The sequence below is a fragment of the Eumetopias jubatus genome, unplaced genomic scaffold (genome assembly GCF_037043125.1).
Source record: "Eumetopias jubatus isolate StellerSeaLion01/CBP00866 unplaced genomic scaffold, mEumJub1_p1.0 scaffold_7, whole genome shotgun sequence".
Lineage (NCBI taxonomy): Eukaryota > Metazoa > Chordata > Mammalia > Carnivora > Otariidae > Eumetopias > Eumetopias jubatus.
This window is the reverse complement of record NW_028274813.1, coordinates 1540001-1560069: the sequence shown is the minus strand read 5'-3', so window position 1 is coordinate 1560069 and position 20069 is coordinate 1540001. Positions and strand designations below refer to the sequence as shown.

Genomic DNA, 20069 nt, shown 5'->3' with positions numbered 1-20069 from the left:
ACCTAATATTGGAGTGCCTAAGTACACTAAACAAATAGCAGATCTGAAAGGAGAAATAAATAGCAATGTAATAGTAGTAAGGAACATCAATACCTCACTTTCAGTAATAGATAGCTCATCCAGACAGAAATTAGACTTGGGCTTGAACTACACTTTATTTTTTTTTAAGATTTATTTATTTGAGAGAGAGAGACACAGCGAGAGAGGGCACACAAGCAGGGGGAGTGGGAGAGGGAGAAGCAGGCTTCCCGCCGAGCAGGGAGCCCGATGTGGGGCTCGATCCCAGGACCCCGGGATCATGACCTGAGCCAAAGGCAGACGCTTAACGACTGAGCCACCCAGGCACCCCTTGAGCTACACTTTAGAACAAATGGACCTAACAGACATAGGACATTCCATCCAACAGCAACAGAACACACGTTCTTCTCAGGTGTACACTTAACATTGTCCAGGATAGCTCATGTGTTAGGTCACTAAACAAGTCTTAACAAACTCAAGAAGATTGAAATAATATTCAATTATCTTTTCTGACCATAATTGTATGAAACTAAAAATCAATAACAAGAAGAAGGTGGGCAATTCACAGATACGTGGAACCTACAGAACCTATGGAATGGAGAAAATATTTGCAAACCACATAGCTGTTAGGGAGTTGATATCTAAAATATATAAGAAAGTCATACAACTCAATAGGAAAAAAAACCCCATAATCCAACTTTAAAATGGGCAAGGACCTAAACAGACAATTTTCCAAAGACATACAAATGGCCAACATGAAAAGATGCTCAATATCACTAATCATCAGAGGAATGCATGCAAATAAAAGCCATAATGAGATACCACTTCACAACTACTAGGATGGCTAGTATCAAAAAGACAAGTGGTACCACGTGTTGGTGTGGATATGGAGAAAAGGGACTCCTGGTGCACTGTGGGTAAGAATATAAGTTGGTGCAGCTACTATGGGAAACAGTATGAAGGTTCCTCAAAAAACTCAAAATGGAGCTACCTTATGACCCAACAATCTGCTTCTGAGTATATATCTGAAGGAAATCAGCATCTCCAAGAGATATCTGCACTACCATGTTGATTGCCACATTATTTACAATAGCCAAGATATGGACACAACCTAAGTATCTGTCAACAGATGAATGGATAGAGAAAATATTATATACGACGGAATATTATTGAGGAATTAGAAAGAGAGTGAAATCTTGCCATTTGTGACAACATGGATAACCCTAAAGGACATGATGTTAAGTGAATAGGACAGAAAAAGAAATAGAAATACTGTATGATCTCACTCATATGTGGGATCTAAAAAACAATAAAAAAAAAAAAGTCAAACTCATAGAAACAAAGTAGAATGGTGGCTGCCAGATGGAGAGGGGGAAATGGGCAGGTGTTGGGCAAAGGGTACAAACTTCCAGTTGTAAGGTAAGTTCTGGGGAGCTAATGGGCAGCATGGTGACTATGTTTAATAATGCTGCATTGTGTGTTTGAAATTTGCTAAGAGAGTAAATGTTAAGTGTTCTCACCACATATGCACAAAAATGGTAATTATGTAAGGTGACAGATGTGTTCATTTGATTGTAGCAGTCATTTCACAATGTGTATGTATATCAATCACCACATTGTAGACTTTAAATATATACAATTTTATTAGCTCAATAATGGAAAAAAAATAAATAAAATGACCACTACTATTAAATCTACCTGTATACTCCACCCTTAGTCCATCACCCTGTCTCCCCCTACCCTGTGACCCTGGGTAAGTAATTACCATCCTGTATATTGTGTGTATCATTCTTTTGCTTTGTTGTAGAATTTTATCACATGTGTATCCCTAAATGCACATTGCCCTATTTTGCTTTGTTTTGAGTTCTATAAAAATTGTATCATGCCATGTATATTATTCAGAAACTGTCTGTTTTTACTGTACATTGTTTCTAAGACAATATTGAACTTGGTTATAGTTCACTTTTTGTTGCTATATAATATTCCATTGTATTAATGCATCACAATTTATTTGTCCATTCTTTTGCTTATGGGAATATGAGTTATTTCAAGATTTTTGCTCTTATGCACAATACTGCTTTTAACATTCTTGCATATATCTCCTGACACACGTATGCCAAAATGCCTCTAGGCTCTATTAACTAGGACTGGAACTGATGAGTGATAAGTCTGCATTACCTTTAACTCCACAGGATATCAAATCATTTTTTTTAAAGATCTGTATTTTTTATTTATTTGAGAGAGAAAGTGAGAGAGTGGCAGAGGCAGAGAGAGAAGCAGACTCCCCGCTGAGCAGGGAGCCCAAGGCAAGGCTCGATCCCAGGACCCTGAGATCATGACCTGAGCTGAAGGCAGACACTTAACCGACTGAGCCACCCAGGCGTCCCTCGAATCATTTTTTAAAGTATTGCACTGACCCTGACCCAATGGGCAGGATGGGTCTCACATTCCTGGGTCAGGCAGTGCCCAGTGCTCCTTCGATCTCATTGGGCACAACTCCCCTGAGCTGCAGTGACTTGGGATGAGGGTCCTGCTAGGTGGGTGACCCTCTCTTACAGCCAGTAAGCACCCCTTGATGTCAAGCTTTGAAAATCACAGTGCCTGACTTAATCATTTATTATGGAGGCATCCATTTCAAAGACAGCTATCTGCAGAAAATGCAATGCCATCGTAATGACAAGATAAAGTGCATGGCCGCCTCCAAAAGGTGTTGGTTGATCTTGACAACTGACCATTTGGGTCACCTGCTTTTTCTCATCCTACACGTCCACTTCCTGCGATTATGTTTTTGGGCAGTCTTTCTCTCTCTCTTTCTCCCTCCATCCCCCACCACGGACCTTGTTTTGTGGCCACACCTGTGCTGTGTAATTTCCAGGTCTTGTATTTTAAAAGTTTTTCAAAGTTTTCTGGTAGTTGTAGCTGAAGGGCTTCTTGCAATCATAATAAGAATCACCAGGCTGGGTCCAACCCCAACGATGGTTTTTAATAAGCTGAGACCTGCACAAAACAGGTAAAAGGGTAGGGAGAGTCCCAGGCTGAGGAAAAGTCCCCAGGGCCCACGACTCTACATACAGAAGTGGAGTAGCCTGATAGGAAGCTCCCCCTACCGCCTCAGCCTCTTCCCCCTGCGCCCTGGTGCACCTGACAGTCGTTGGTCCACCCTTCCAGTATCCAGCCAGTTCACCATCTTTGGAAAAGCTAGGTAATAGAAACCTTGGAGAAATCTAAACTACTTGGGAAGGGGGGCCCAGAGCACTGTCCAGCATCTGGACCACAGCTGCTCCATCTCACACCATGAACCACAATTCCCAGCCCTTTTTCCCTGGTGCACAGACCAGCATCCCCAACCTATGAGAAGCTCAAGGAAGAGCTCGAAGGGGCTGTACCCAGGGCACCCCAGAGCTCGGCTCCCACGGGGACCACCACGATTGACATCTGCAATGAGACCTCCATGCCCAACCACATGGTCTGGTCCCTGTTCAACACAATCTTTCTGAACTAGTGCTGCCTGGGCTTCGTGGCATTCACCCACTCCATGAAATCTAGGGACCAGAAGGTGGTAGGTGACATGATGGGGACCCAGGTCTATGCCTCCACTGCCAAGTGCCTGAACATCTGGGCCCTGGTCTTAGGCCTTGTTCTGATCATTACCTTCATTATTATTTTTGCCACTGGTTCATGAGTGATTTCCTAAGCAATTTCAGAGATCATAAAAAGTTATGGAGGCTACTAGTCGCTGTCCATGGCCTGAGGTTTTCACTACTTCCCCTGAATTTTATGTCCACATCAGTCTACAGTTGAATTCAATAAAGCACTTGTGTGTGAAAAAAAATAAAATAAAGTGTTGCACCAATATCACACTCCCAAGCAGTTTATGTATCAGTACACCTCTCCTCCCCCTCACAATGCTTGGCTTTGTTAAACTTCTAATTTTTTCCCAATCTAGTAGTCACAATATAGTTTCTTCTTGTGATCTTAATTTGTATTTTCTAGATTAATTTTTTTTATGTTTGTTGACCACTCATGGTGTTTCTTCTGTTAACTAATCTTTTGTCCTTTTTCTTCTTGGTTTATTTATTTTCTTGTTGAGTTCTTTACGTATTATCAATACTAATCCTTTGTTGTTTCTGGGTTGCTTACATCTTTTGCCAGCTTCTGACTTGTCTTTTCACTTTATGGATTCTTTGAAAAAGAAAAGTTTATAATTTTATAAGTCAACATCTAATAAAATCCCTGAGAATTCTGTCCTAGGAATGTCATGCCCACTCTTAACCCTCTCTATTTTCATAAAGTTTTTTAGAATTAGAACTCTGTTGAGATTTTGATTGAAGTTCTAGAGATCAGCATATGGAGAACTGACATCCATATGTATCAAATAATTCAATTCATGAACATGGTACATTTCTCCACTTATGTAAAAAAAAAAATCTTCCAAAAGATAAAGTTCTCTAGAACTTGTACTTATTTTATTAGACTTATTCTTATGTCTATTTTGTGGGTTTTTAAATTGTGTATTTTTAATGTTTTCATTGCTGGTATACAGAAATACAATTAATTTTTGTATACTGATCTTAGATGGGACACTTTATTAATCTTTTAATATTACTATCACCTTAGAGCCTTTTGAATTTTTCCATGTACACATCATGATAATGTCTTACTTCCCAAACCACATAGAATTTCTTCTTGCCTTACAGACCAGAGCCTCCAGTACCAGGCTGATAGAAACAGTGATAGTAAAAATATTTTCTTGTTGAAAATTTCTTGCTGGTTTTGAAGGCAGTGCTTCTAATGTTTCACAATTAAGAATTGTGTTTGCCATAAGTGTTTGAACAATACCCTTTACCAAGTTAAATAAGCTCCCTATTATTTCTGGTTTGCTAAGAAGTTATTTTTCCCCTAAATAGATGTAAACATTTATCAGTTTATTTTCTGTGTCTACTGAAATGATTATATGTACTTTCCCCTTTACTGAGTTAGGATGAGTAGATTCAATTTATAGATATTTTAATGTTACAATACCCTATATCCTTAAGATAAAGCCTGTTTATATTTGTTTAGGAATTTTTGTGTTTTTGTTCTTAAGATTAGCTTGAAATTTTCCTTTCTCGTTGTACCCTTGTTTGCTTGTGATATCAAGGTTATTATTGTCTCATAGAATAAGTTTCATAAGTAGTCTCTAACATGCTAGTCTTTGGGAGAGTTTGTGAAACACCAGAATAATCTGTCCTTCTACATCTTAATAGAACTTGCCTGGAAAACCAGCAGGCACCCACCTTCTTTGAGATAAGTTTTAGCCCCTGATTCAATTTTTGAATTATTATAAAGTATTCAGAATTTCTCTTTCTTCCTGAGTCATTTGTGGTAACTTGTTTTTTCTAGACATTCAGCTATTTCATCTGTTTTCAAATATATTGGGGAAAGCAATATTTATAATATTCTATGACAGTATCTTCTGTATCTGTTATTAGGTCTCTTTTTTTATTCTTGATATTTTTTGCATTTTAGCTCTTTTTTCTTAAGAAATATGGCCAGAGATTTGTCTGTTTTATTTATATTTTAGGAAACATTTTACTTATTTGAAACTTTCTATTGTTTCTTTGTGTTCTAGCTCATCCATAGTCATATCTTTACTTTTATCTCCTTCCTTCAACTTTCATTTTTTTCCTACTTCTTTATGTTATTTTATTCTTTTCTTATCTAAGTTAAATGCTTAACTCATTTATTTTCATCCTCTATCTTTTTCTAATATAAGCATTTAAGGCTAAAATTTCCTTCAAAGTACAATTTTCATGGCTTCCCACAAGTTTGCTGTGTAATATTTTTATTATTGTTCAGGTCAAAAGATTTTCAAATCAATGTGTTATAATATTTCATTTAATTCATGATCTATTTAGAAGTGTGGTTATTAATTTCTTAGGAATTTTAAATTTACCTTTTTGTTGCTAACTTCTGACTTAATTACATTATGGTGACAGAAAGTGATCTGTATAATCCCAGTTCGTTGAAATTTCTTGCAATTTGTGTCATAGCCTAAATGGTCAGTAATTTGCTCTGTCGCATTTTTTTTTACCATTTTATATGTGCTACAAATAAATATGTATTCTTTAATTGATGAATGCAGTGTCCATCTCTTGCTGTTTATAATCCATTGTCTCCATTATATCTATTATATCCATTAAATTAAGCTTGTAATTATGCTAGTAAGATCACACACACACACACACACACACACACACACACACACTGATTTTTGGCGAATTGACATATCCATAACTGAGAGACTTGTGTTAAAATCTTCCATTACAATAGTGGGTTTCTCTATTTTCATCCACATTTTGCTTTATATATTTTAAAGCTGTTTCATTGGGTGCATACATGTTTGAAATTATTATATCTTCCTGGTGAGCTAAGGCACTTTTCATTACACAATATTAATTTTTATCCCCAATAATTCTTATATATTTAAGTGTGTCTTGTTTGATATCTACATAGGTTCTCCTGATTCTCTAGGTTAATAATTTTTAGTCTATTTTTATATCTTTTACTTTCAATTTTTCCATGTTCATAAATTTCAGATATACCTTTTATAAAAGCATATAGCAGAACTTAGTTTTTTTTTTAAATACAGTCTGTCTCTTTTAACTGACATCAGTTCGTTCACTTATTTTCACAGCTTCATGAGGTATGATGACGTTCAATAAACTGCACATATTTAAGTGCACATATTTAAATTTAATAAGTGTGGATATATGTATATACCCAAAGCCATCATCCCAATAAAGCTAGTGAACAAATCCATCACCTCCTCAGATTCCCCCATGTCTCTTTATAATCACTTTCTCTCAGTCTTCTCTGTCCCACGACCACCACACAACTGATCATTCTCACTGTATTTGCATTTCCTAGAATTTTATACAAATGGAATCATACAGTATAGACTCTTTTTCTATGGCTTATTTTATTAAGCAAAAATTACCTTGAGCCCCCATCCATATTGTTGTGTGTATTGAAAGTTCATCCCTTCTTATTGCTGGGTTGTGTACTATTGTATAGATAAAGCAACAATCTGTTTATCCATTCACCTGTTGATGAACGTTTTTGTTTCCAGGTTTGATCTATTACAAGTAAAGCTAATATGAACATAAATGGGGGCGCCTGGGTGGCTCAGTTGGTTAAGCGACTGCCTTCAGCTCAGGTCATGATCCTGGAGTCCCAGGATCAAGTCCCACATCAGGCTCCCTGCTCAGCAGGGAGTCTGCTTCTCCCTCTGACCCTCTTCCCTCTCGTGCCCTCTCTCATTCTCTCCCTCTCAAATAAATAAATAAAATCTTTAAAAAAAATAATATGAACAAAAATGTATAAGTATTTACATGGATATATACTTTCTTTCCTTTAGGAATGGAATAGCTAGGTTATACAGCAAGTATATGTTTAACTTTTTAAAGAAACTGCTAAACTTTTCCAAAGTAATTGAACTATTTTGCATTTCCACCAGCAATATGAGGGTTCTGATTCCTCCACAGCTCTCACCAGCACTTGATAAATTCAGCCTTTTTCATTTTAGCCTTTCTATTGATGTATAGCTCTATATCATTATGGAAATTTGTATTTCCCTAATGAATAATGATGTTAAGTATATTTGCATGTGCTTAGTTGCCATCTGTATAATCTTTCGTGAAGGGTGTATTAAAAATCTGTAGCCTATTTAAGAAAAAAGTTGTTCAGACATGGGAGAGCATGAACATGGTCTAGCACCACTACAAATTATGCAGTCAAGTTTCTGTATTGGGGGAAATCAGAGGGGTCACCATATCCTAAGTGCAAGGGATAAGCCACGCCCTAGGAAAACCATTTTCATGATCACGTTATCTCCCCGCAGTTAATTTGTAGTTGGATTCTTTTTTCTCTTATTACTGAGTTTTAAGAATTATTTATATATTCTAGATAGAAGTACTTACCTGCTAGATTACTTGCAAGTAGTTTTCTCTCAGTCTGTGGCTGGTCTTTTCATTAACTTAGTGTCTTTTTCAGAGCAGAAGTTCTGTTACTGTTGTTATAAAATCCAATTTATTAATTTGGTCATTTATGGATTATGCTTTCAATGTCATCTCTGGTAAATTTTTGCCTGAACCAAGGTCACAAAGGTTTACTCCCAGGTTTGCTTCTAAAAGGTTTGGTTTTAAGTTTTACAATTTGGCCTATGATCTATTTTGTGTTAATTTTTGCATGTGATATGAGAAATGGATCAAAGTTATTTCTTTGTGTGCCCAACCTTTCCAGCATTTTTTGCTGAAATGACTGCAGAATTTCTTTTGCATTTGTAAAAGATCAGTTGTCCAAATATGTATGGATCTATTTCTGGACTCTGTTCTGTTCCATTGACCTACTTGTCTATCTTTACACCAACAACACATAATTTTGATTACTGTAGCTATATAATAAGTATTGAAATGAGGTAGTGTTAGTCTTCCAACTTTGTTCTCTTTTCCCAAAGTTATTTTGCTTATCCTAGGTCCTTTGTTTTCATATCAATTTTAGAATCAACTTGTCAGTTCCTACAAAAAGGCCTCTAGGATTTTGATTGGGATTGCATTGAATCTATGGATAATTTGGGGAGAATTGACATTTTAAAAACATTGTCTTCTGACATAAAAATATAGTATAGTCATCCATTTATTTAGGTCTTTTATTTTAGCAATGCTTTACAGTATTCATATATTTACAGGTCTTTCATATATTTTATCATATCTATCCCTAAATAGCTCCTATCTTTAAATTGTAAATGACATTGTTTAATTTATGATTGCTATTAGTACCTGGAAAACAATTGATTTGTTTTTATTGATCTGCATTTGTTCACTATGCTAAACTCACTTTATAGTGCTTTTGTAGATTCTATTGGACTTTTTACATAGATGATCATGTTTGCAAGTAAAAAGTTTTATTTCTCTTTCCAATATGAGCACCTTTTATTTCTTTTCCTTGTTTTATTGCACTGACTAGAACTTCAGCACAAGTTGAGTAAAATTGATGAGAGTAAACATCCTGGTCTCATTCCATCTTAGGAAAAGAGCCTTCAATCTTTCACATTAAGTGTGATGATAGCTGTATGGTTTTGTAAATGCCCTTTGTCAGACTGAGAAAATTCCCTACTGTTCCTGGTTTCCTGAGAGCTTTTGCTAGTAAAGGATGTTGGATTTTGTCACATGATTTTTCTGCATCTATTTAGCTTATCTTTTTTTTTCCTTGATATGATAAATTACACTGATTGTTTTTCTGATCTTTAGCCATTTCTGCATTTCTGACTTAAATGCCACCATCATGTTGTACTGTTGCTTAAAAACATTGTTAGATTTATTTCGTTAAAATTCATTTAGAATAGTTGCACCTATGTTAATGAAGGATATTTTCCTGTAACTTTTTAAAATGCTTTTGGTTTGAGTAGCATAGTAATGCTGTCTTCTTAGAAAGAGGAAGTATTCCTTCCTTTTCAGTTTTTCTGAAAATGTTTATGTAGAATTGGTATTATTTCTTCCTTTAAATGTTTGGTAAAATTCACTACTGAAGAAATCTAGGCCTGAAGGGTTTTTTTTTTTTTTTGTGGGAAGATTTTTAACTATAAATTCAATTGCTTGAATAGATAAAGGACCTAGCAGCTATTCATCCCATGTGGGCGACTGATGAATAGGCTAAGATTTTTCGGAGTTGGGTTTGGTTCAGATATCTACTTCTTTTTGAGTCAGCTCTGGTAGTTTGTGTCTTTTGAACAATTTGCTCATTTTATCTAAGTGGTCAAATATGATGTGGGAAACAAAGGCAGAAGAAAAATTATTAAATTTCCTTACTACCTACATCCCATTGGCAAGTCCTTGAAACAGGCAGAGTGACATTCCTCTAGAAACCCAGCTGCCTCAATGTTGACACTTTGCTAAGGGCAAAAGGCAATCTTAGCCCAACCCCACAGGATCCTGTAAGTCTACTTTAACATATAAACATTCCTTTGGAAAATTCCTTTATCTCTTAAACACATCCCCCCCCCCCACAAGATACATGTTAGCAATCATCCTCCAAGCATATGACCCACGGATATACATAGGTCTCATGACTGAGGGTTTACGAAATAAACAGTAGCTAGCCCCCTCAGGATCCTGGAAACCTTGTTGCCAAAATACCTGGGAGGCTTAAGCTATCCCTAACTCCCTCCCAACTTAAAAGTATATAATGGGCCACTCCTCCTGACCCCAATGCAGCTCTTTCTGCCCACAGGTCCTATTTCCATGCTTTAATAAAACCACCTTTTTGCACCAAAGATGCCTCAATAATTCTTTCTTGGCCGTCAGCTTTGAACCCTAATGTCTTTCCTACATCAAACTATATTAGCAAAAAGTTGTTTATAATACGCCATTATTATCTTTTTAATATTTGTAAATGATTTGCAAGTGATGTCACCTTTCTCCTAATATTTGGTGCTATCAATTTCCCTCTGCATACTGCTTTAATAGTGTGCAACAAATTCTGATATGTTGTGTTTTCATTGTAAATTAAAATACTTCCTAATTTCTCTTTTAATTCCTTCTTTGACCCATGGGTTATTCATAAGTGTGTTATATTTAGTTAAAAATTTGTGGATTGTCCAGATTTCCTTTTGTTACTGATCTCTGACTTAAATCCATTGTAGTCAGAGAAGGTACTTTGTATAATTTGAATCCTTTTAATTTATTGAGACTTGACTTACTGCCCAAAATGTGGTCTGTCTTAGTAAATATTCTGTGTACACTTGATGAAAATGTACATTCTATTCATTGTGCAGAGTGTCTTATGTCAATTAGGTCAAGTTGGATGATAGTTTACCAGTGTATCTTTGATGGTTTGTCTATTTTTTCTATCAATTATCAAAAGAGGAATATAATTATAGATTTGTCTATTTCTCCTTACAGTTCTACCAATATTTGTTTCATGTATTTTTTAAGCTTTATTATTAGGCTCATGAACATTTAGGATTGTTATATCTTCCTCATTAATTTATACCTTTGTCATTATGAAATGGCCTTCTTTATGCCTGACAATAATCAATGTTCAGAAATTTACTTTACTATTAATATAGCCACATGATTTTCTGTCAACTAGTGTTAGCATGGCACATCTTTTTCTCATATATTCTAACTTGTGTCTTTATATTTAGCTTTTGTTTCTTATAGGCAGCATATATTTGGGTCTTGCTTTTTTATCCAATCTGAGAATCTTTGTCTTTTAATTTAGGTGTATAGACCATTTTCATTTAGTGTGAATGTTGATATGATTAGGTTTTAGCCTTTCACCTTGTTACCCATTTTTTTTTGTCCCAACCCAATACATAAAAGGGATTTGGAAGGAGAACAAGAGATTTGAATGGACACTTAACCAAAGATGATACTAGAGTGGCAAATAAGCATATGAAAAGATTCTCAACATCACTTTTCATTATGCAAATGCATACTAAAACCACAATGAGATACCCCTGCAGACTTATTAGAATGGCTAAAATGGTTGTCCTTATCTAGTGCTGGCGGGGATGTGAATAACTAGAATCCTCACACACCACTGGGGAGAGTGTGAAATAGTACAAACATGTTGGAAAACAGCTTACAGTTTTTTTAAATAGTTAAACATACCTACCATATGACCCAGCCATTCCACTCCTGATTACTTACCCAAGAGAAAAGAAGCCTTATGTCCATACAAGTACCTGTACATTTATGTTTATGTCAGCATATTTGTCATAGTCCAAAGCTGGAAATAACTAAAATGTCCATCAACAGATGAAAAGACAACTTGTTCCTTTATCCACACAATGGAATGCTAGTCAACAATAAAAAGGGATGAACTGTTGATAGATGTTACAACAGGGAGGGATCTTAAAATAATTCTTATGAGTGAAAGAAACCAGACACAAAGAGTACATATTTTATGATTCCTTTTGTATAAAATTAGTAACATGCAAACTAATCTGCAGTGACAGAAAGCAGATCAGTGTTTTCCTGGAGAGGGAGAAGGGAGGAAAGAAGCAGGAAGGAGAACAGCATTACAAAAGGACACAAAGATAATTTGGTGATTGATTTGTTCATCTTGATTGTAATGATGGTTTCATAAACATATATGTGTCAAAACTTATCAAACTGTGCACTTCAAATATGTGCAGCTAATTGTGTGTCATCATATCTCAATAAAGCTGTTTCAAAAATACATCTTAAACTTAGAATTTATCACTAAAAGAATACAAATAAAATGAAGTCTTCCAAAACACTAGAGAAAATAAAATAGTAAACAGCTCACAAAGCCAAAGACAGAGAAAGAACAAGGAAAACAGCATAAATAACAGATGTATCAACAAACATGTCTGTTTTGACAATACTCTAAATAAAATAATCCAAATATGCACTCTTTGCCCAAGGTACACCTAAAATAAAATACTTGAATGTTAAAAAGGAAAAGATAGGAAAGACCTGTTGCACATATAAGAAAAAGGGTCAGTAAAATGAATATCAAGTAAGGCTAAAAGAAACAAACAGTAATTTGGTCTGAGGAACAATTCAAGATCCAATGAAAGCATAGCAGTGATTAATCTTTAAGCAGCAAATAACTTATCATCAAAACCTGTAAAGCAAAAACTGTAAGAAATACCACAGTAAGTTAATAGCTAATATGTAAATGCGAAGTCCTGAAAATGTTAACCCCAAGGCCCAAGTTATATAAATCATGTTTGGTTTAATTCTTTTGAGGGCTGTAGTTGCATACCTGCAGGAACTTGAACCAAATAGCCAGGCCTTCCACAGATTTGCCTAAGAGGGGATTAGCATGTTCTGCAACTCAGTTATTTTTCACCAACATAAATTCCTGTATTAAAGCAGTCAAGAATAAATATCCACACCTGCAATTGCAGTGTGGTGAGAATATAACAAGAATGTTGATGATAATTAAGCCAGACATCAACTGAGCACCACCACCGTGTGCAATTTTGTTAGCCTAAGGCCCTGCACAAACTCCATGCCCCGTTACAAGTCAGGTGGGTGGGGAGCCTGGGTAGCTCAGTTGGTTAAGCATCCTACTCTTGGTTTCGGCTCAAGTCATGATCTCAAGGTCCTGGGATCAAGCCCTGTGTCAGGCTCCATGCTCAGAGTGGAGTCTGCCTGAGATTCTGTCTCTCCCTCTCCCTCTGCCCCTCCCCCTGCTTGCACTCACTCATGCTCTCTCTCTCTCTCTAAAATAAATAAAGAAAATCTTAAAAAAAAAAAAGTCAGCTGGGTGCCTCTCACTGTTCTGCAAATTCCTGGGGGGGTTACACCCTTCTGCTCCCTCTGGCCCAAGGCCCCTGACTCCAGTCCTTCCACAGCTCCCAATACTGTTCTCCTCCCCAAGTCAAGGCAAAGCCAAATGCAGAACTACAACCGTTTTCCTTGTTTTTCCAAACCCTCCTTTCAGAGCCGGTGTGTGGCAGCTGAGTCCACTAAAGGTCTGGGGAGGTGGAAGGAGTTTGAGGCTCAGAAAGTCAAATGGCTTACACATCTTACCCCAGGATCCACCAAGCCCCTTCCCTGGGGTCAGACTGAGCTCCTGCTTTCTTCCCACCAGGCCTCTTCCAACTTAGCCACATGTACGTCTGTCCCTCCCGCCCCTGTGTCTCTCTCCAGTCCCCTCCTTCAGCAGGTCATCGGGCCACGCCCCACAAGGATGACTCTGGTGCAGGAGGTAACATAATGACCTTTGTACGTACTTTCTAAAGGTCCTGGGCGCCGGAGCTTTCCTGCATCGCAGTGTTGAGCCCTGTCACAGCTCTGGAGGCACATGCACTGCTGTCAGCCCCAGTCAAACGGGGCCTGAAGCTGGAAGAAACTGAGAGACATGACCGAGATCACAAAACCAGTGTGCAGCCAGGATCCATAAGGGGTTTCTCGTGCATGCTGACACCAGTGGGCCAGGAGCTGGGTATTGAAAAATGCAGATTCCTGAGTATTTCTGCAGCATCCCCAGCACTACAACAGCTGCTCCATCTGGCTCTGAGTCACTCCATGTTTAAGCACCACACACCCAGCTTGTGTCAAAGGTGTGTGTGTGTGTGTGTAAGAGAGACACAGTGTATGAGAGACACGTGTGCACATGTGAGAATGTGCAAGTGTGTATGTGCACCTGTGAGTGTGCACGTGAGTGTGCACGTGTGTGCACGTGAGAATATGTGTGCACGTGTGTGTACACGCGTGAACATGTGCACATGTGTGAGTGCGCACGTGAGAACGTGTGCACGTGTGAGAGTGTGCATGTGTAAGTGTGCACGTGTGTATGTGTATGTGAGAATGTGCATGTGTGAGAGTGTGCATGTGTGTGCATGCGTGAGAGTCATGTGTGCTGCACGTGGTCATGTGCACGTGTGTGCACGTGAGAATGTGTGCACATGTGTGCATGCATGAGAGTGGTGTGTGCTGCACATGTGCACGTGTGTGCATGTGTGTGTATGTGAAGGAGTGTGTGCCTATGTGTTTGTGTGTGTGTGTGTGTGTGTGTGTGTGTGTGTGTGTCCATGAGCACTTGGGTCTGGGGGCTGAGGTCCCTCTCCTCCTCTGCCTGGGTGGCCACCCCCTCCCTCTCAGCTAGCGCAAGGGGGAGGCAGCTCCCCCACCCCTCTGCCCACCCCCCCAGGGGGCCCACACCCCTGCTGAACGACTCTCCCCTTGACAGTGAGACTGGGCAATCTCAGAGGCCCCCCCATGTTTGTGCCCTCTCTTGGACTATAGGGACACCGCCATGGCTGGGGGGGGCGCTAAACCCCAATGCTCAGTTGGTGGGAGGGGGAAAGCGTGAGTCTGAAGCAGTAAGTATGGCTTTGGAATGAACTTGGCTCTTCTGATGACAACTTGCCTTGTTCCAGATGGTTCCTGTGCATGTTCTCCTTCGTTAGCATGCTAATTTATTCTGACTCACCATCGGGAAGCCGCTGCAGGCGGGGCTGGCGCACACCTCGGTGCCAGAGCACGACCTGGGGGCTGTGATTCCCAGCTGGAACAGGAGCCCTCCCCGGGGGCTGTCACCACCGCCGGGAAGAAAGAACAGTTGGGGACAAGGCTTCGGCGGCAGCCTGAGCAGCTTGTAATTTCCCCTCTGGTGGCCCTGACGCTCTGTGACAGGATCGGAAGAGCAGGGCCGGAGATGGAGGCTTCGGGAACACTCACGCTGCAAAGTTCCCGTAGAGCACGAATGTGCTTAAAACATAAGGGAGGCATCGGGAACAAAGACCCAAAGCAGAGAGACCACAGCCTGACATTTCTCCATCAAAGTCAGCGCCTGGGCGGGGCAGAGCTCCAGGTGTGCACCAGGTCCCGGGCCTCACCTCTGTCCTCTGGTTGCAGGGGTGCAGCACACCAAGGCCAGGACACCGGGACACGCGGGAGGGAAGGCAGAACCACTCTTCCCCCCCACCCCCCGCCTCTCCCACCCCCCAACCTTCCCCGTGTGCGCCACCAGGAGACCCGTGCCTCCCACTGCGAGGCTCACAACCCCACCCAGAGACATTGCCTGCTCTACGGGGTAGGCACAGCCCCTGCCAGACACGGAGTGACCTCCCCGGAGCAGCTGGGCAGCTGTGAAGCAGGAGAGGCAGGGCAAACACCCAGCCCCCCAGGAGGACAGCGCTGGGCCCCTGGGAGCCAGGCCCCAGCCGACCCTGCACAAGCCTTCCCTGCCTTGCCCCCCAGCACCCTGGACACTGCTGGTCTCCCCCCAGAGGAGGCTCAGCCTCTGGGAGATCCAGCCTGTGAGGGAGCAGGGAGGCCGGCCCTGCCCTCAGAAGCAGCACCCGGACCCATTGTACTGGGCAAAACTCGCCAAAATGGCCACGCTGGCTGCTGGGGCCTAGAAGACGGGTGTTTCATCCTGGCCGAGGTTCCCCGGTAAAACTCGGTGCCCCCCACAGCTGGCTCCCTCCCCAGGCATCCCCAGGCCACCCTCCCACCCTCCTGGGACCAGGGCTCCCTGCAGCTCCACCCCCAGTGCTCTGCAGAGAAGAGTCCCCAGTCCCCTGGGAGACAGTGACCAAGTAGCCAGGACACGGTGAGCAGGGTTCTGGAATCCCCAGAGCCCCACCCACACTGTCTACCGTTTCCTGGCAACCAGAGCGTCTGTTTCCACTGAAGAGGAGGGGGTCTGAGCCAGGCGCTGGGACCCTGTGCGCTGGGCAGCCCCAGGCGCTGGTCATAAGGACCCGGGACAGCGTGAAGCAGGTGCTGAGGCTCCCCGACTCCTGGGAACACAGTGGAGGCAGACGGTCATGTGGGGAGGGAGACCCCAGGAACCAGGATGCCCCCGGGGGGGGGCAGGGATGCTGGGGGAGAGAGGTCAGAGCCCGCTGGTGTCCTGGATGCCAGGATGACCCTTGAGACCCAGCCCCACCCTTGCATTCCCTGCTGGGCACAAGCATGTGTGATCGAGACATGGCTCCGGGGCTGTCATCTCTCTCTCGGGGAATGCTCACCGCCCCACCGCCCCCGGGGCTGTGAGAGTGGCGCCCTTGGTTGCAAGAAAGGGAGACAGACGGTTGAGCAGGAGGCTCTGTGATAGCCTTCTCTGTCCACAGCACCCAGCAAGAACAGTGTCCTTCCTCTGGAAAACAGGCAGCTGGCTAACGCCACCTGCCACATGGTGGGTGAAGGGAGAGTGCCCATCCGTCCCAGCCTGCCCAGAACAGTCCCCAGTGCGTCTGGGGCCCTCACGTAGTTGTTAGAAGCCCCTGTCACTCCCAAGTGTCCTAGGTGCACGGTAAGTGGTAGGGACTGAGACACCCTCTCTCAACTCTGGAGCCGGCCAGAAGCAGTGGCCCAGGAAGAAGGCTGTGTGAAGGGGCACCAGGGAAGCCTGCGGGAGGCCAGCCTGGCCGGGGCGGGCGACCCGGCAGGACCCTTGTGCGAGATGATTTCAGAAGCACAGGGGCTTGGCGCTGCCAGCCTGGGCTGTGCACGTGACTCAGCTGGGCCCCGGGAGCCATGAAGGCTCAACACTGGTTCATCAGCAAGGTACATCAGACAGCCATGGGGATCCCCGCTCCTTGTTATGTCCTTGCCCTGGCCCCTGCGTTCCTACCTATTTGGGAGAAACCCCTGCTATCACTTTGCTACATTAACACCTGCTAAGTGGGGCACAGGTGCCAGATGATGAGCCGCATTCGCCAACAGGCCGTAGAGAAAGTGAAATGAGAAGTCTAGACACACAGGTCCTGGAGGAAGGGCCCCACGCCTCCAGGAGCCATGCAGGAAGGTCAAGGCAGGGCACAGGGGCAGAGGCAGGACCGGGGGCCATTCCTGGGGTCCGTGAGCAGAGTACCTTGCGATTCCCAAGCTAGGGCCTGATTGGTACAGTAGAACCCAAGAGTGGAGTTTTGGTCAGCCCCGTGGGGGGGTCTTCGCCAAGCGGCACACAAGGGGAAGGCCCCGGGGAGACGGCAGGGGGTCAGATCAGGGACTTGCATGTGCTCGGGGCTCCGCAGCAGCCCTCCTGGGACTGTGGTCATGTGAGGGGCGAGGGGCGAGCATCCATGGATGGCCCCCAGGCCACAGGGCCACATGACACTATACAGTAGCTGAACCACACTCCGCACAATGCCCCACTTGGCGAGCTGGGCGGGAGGCAAGTGGGAGAGAGGGAGAAGGGGATCAGGGAAGCTGTGTGGGCATCGCGCCGCGGTGCACAGTGTGAGGATTGCAGCCGCCACGGAAGGGGTCGGGGCCGGCCATGCACACCTCGTGGGCATGCGGGGGGAATGATCCTGCCCAGCGCGTGCGGATCCCGCCTGGAATGGCCGGGAGGAAGCTGGCACGGACCACCGGGGTGGGGCGCTGAGCAGACCCTGGCAGGGGGCCATCCGAGGCACGGGTGATTCCAGTTGCTGGATAGCTGCTGTCAGAACCGGGGCTTCAAAGAAAGAAAACACACACGCTCCAATCCCAGTTCCTGGCTTAGAGGCTTAACCCCGATCCTCGCTGAGACTGCCTTAGAAAACGTCTTAGCTCTAGCAGACACCGGGACGGTGGCCACCGCCCCCTTCAGAGGTGACTCCTTCCAGTTACAATGTCCACTTTGGGGTGCCCAGACGCAGAGGGTCTCTGATGTGAGCCAGGGCAGCCATCCACAAAGAATGGGCCCCCAAGGATTTAGAGGGTGCTTTGAATGCCTCTGTGGTCCCCAAATCAGAGAGGGAGCTCAGGGGGCCTGGGAATAAATGGCGTTCTGACGTCTCCCCTCAGGTGCTTCCAGGGTGCTCCTCTAGCCCTCTCATGTCTCTCTCTGGATCCTGAGGGCGTCACTGGAAAAACACCCAGCAGAACGGTTGGCTCCTGTCCCTGGACTGAGGAGGAGCCCAGTGGGGACCCAGCGCTCTGCCTGCTGCCAAACCCCAAAGTTTTCACCACGTTCCTGGAGGAATTTAGACAAATAGGCACCATCCCCCAAAGACTAGGAATGCACTTACTGCCAAAGCATGCCTGGTGCGGATCAGAGACGGACATGGGCATCGACGTCACGCAGGGCTGGATCCGGCAGCAGCTGCTCCCGATGTGGGGTCCGCGTGGGGAAACCAGCCACGCACCTGCTGCCCCGTGTGCGGGCGGATTTGGGCAGAAGCTTCTTCCCACTCTCGACTCAGGCACGTACCCCAGTGTGGGCCACAGAAGTCTGGATTGTTCCACGGGGACCTGGGCCATGTGGCAGGACATGGCGCCTGGCCTGTCAGAGGATGGAAGGTAAGCCCACAAGGAGGTGTGACCTCCCAGTGGAGCTATGTGTCTGAGGGTCTGGTGGCCTAGGACTTGTCAGGACATCCTTCCTTGTCCCCCAGCTGCTAGGAAAGAGGCAGCAGGCACAGGGAACTTTGGGGTGTGGAGGAAAAAACTCACCGTGCAGGGCCCCCCAGTGCCCCCCCAGGCCCCTTGCATGGTCTCTGAGGAGCAGGGACGTCTGCAGTTGGGGCAGACAGGAATTCCGTGTAGGTTGCCACCAGTGGCCCCAGGGGGAGGCTCCTCGGCAGCACATAACCATCCCCATTTGGAGAAACAGCACCTGGCTCGGGCCAAGGGGGCTGTAGACCCCTGATAGTGGGACACCGAATGCCCAGGTGGCCTGAGCTGCCCACGGCGGAGGGACGCTGTGCCCACACTGCTCCATCACCAAGCAGGTGTATCTGCTGCACCTGGGGTTCCGTCCGTGGCCAGCTGGGGGGACAGGGTGGTCCACCAGCTAGGGGCCCAGTTCACAGATGGTTACACCTGCTGCTTGCTTCCAAGAGCCCCAAGGGGCCTGTTACCAGCTGTGGACCCAGTGCCCGTTCTCTGGTCGCCCTGGCCATGCCCTGTACGTCCCCCAGGCCTGCGGGACCCCAAGAGGCTCAAGCAGCCCCAAACCAGATTGTCAAGATTGTCGAAAGCCCTTTGAAAGCACATGGTAATTACTTCCAGGGCGTTTATAGTCCCTGAGAGTCTTGAGCCACGCCCCCCCGGCCAGGAAGGCAACATTTTACCATCAAGGACACGACCCTGGGTATTTACAGACGGTAATGAGACTGTCCACTGCTCGATGTTGCCATAAATAAGCAGCGAAACTGCTGAGTTTCACACAATTCTCCCTGATTGCCTGGAAGGCGCCATTATTTTAATAAAAAAACTAATCAGCCAGCCTCCCCAGCATCTCAGGCTCGGTGTTAATTACAGAGCGGCTGGCCGGCGGGCGGGGAGCTGCGCATCGACTGTCATCCCAGGGGTGGGGGGCTCTTTTATGTTAAAAGGAGTGAATTAAAAGAAAGAGGAAGAGTGTGCTTGCCTTAAAAATAATGGTGATCATGCAGGACGTCCTTCTGACCCACGGGCCGGACACCACTAACCCCACGGGCCTCCCCCGGTCAGGGCAGCCCCCGGCCTCCTCCGCGTCCATGCGTCTTGGTTCCCCGGGGAGCAGGGGAGTGGGAGGGGACCCTGGCACTGTCTGGGCCAATGCCACGGAGGGAACCGTGCTGGGCTGGGCTTCCCAGACACGGCAGG

The 20069-nt window shown here is 44.1% G+C and overlaps 1 non-coding gene and 1 pseudogene across 1 annotated transcript; one reads left to right on the top strand and one right to left on the bottom strand.

The window, feature by feature from the left end:
* The first annotated feature begins 3312 nt into the window (after positions 1 to 3312).
* Positions 3313 to 3751, top strand: LOC148163846 (interferon-induced transmembrane protein 2 pseudogene; annotated as a pseudogene).
* A 3998-nt stretch (positions 3752 to 7749) lies between these two features.
* Positions 7750 to 7908, bottom strand: LOC114208574 (U1 spliceosomal RNA). The gene has a single exon (XR_003609069.1). It is a non-coding gene; the product is annotated as a U1 spliceosomal RNA (small nuclear RNA).
* Between the last annotated feature and the right edge of the window lie 12161 nt (positions 7909 to 20069).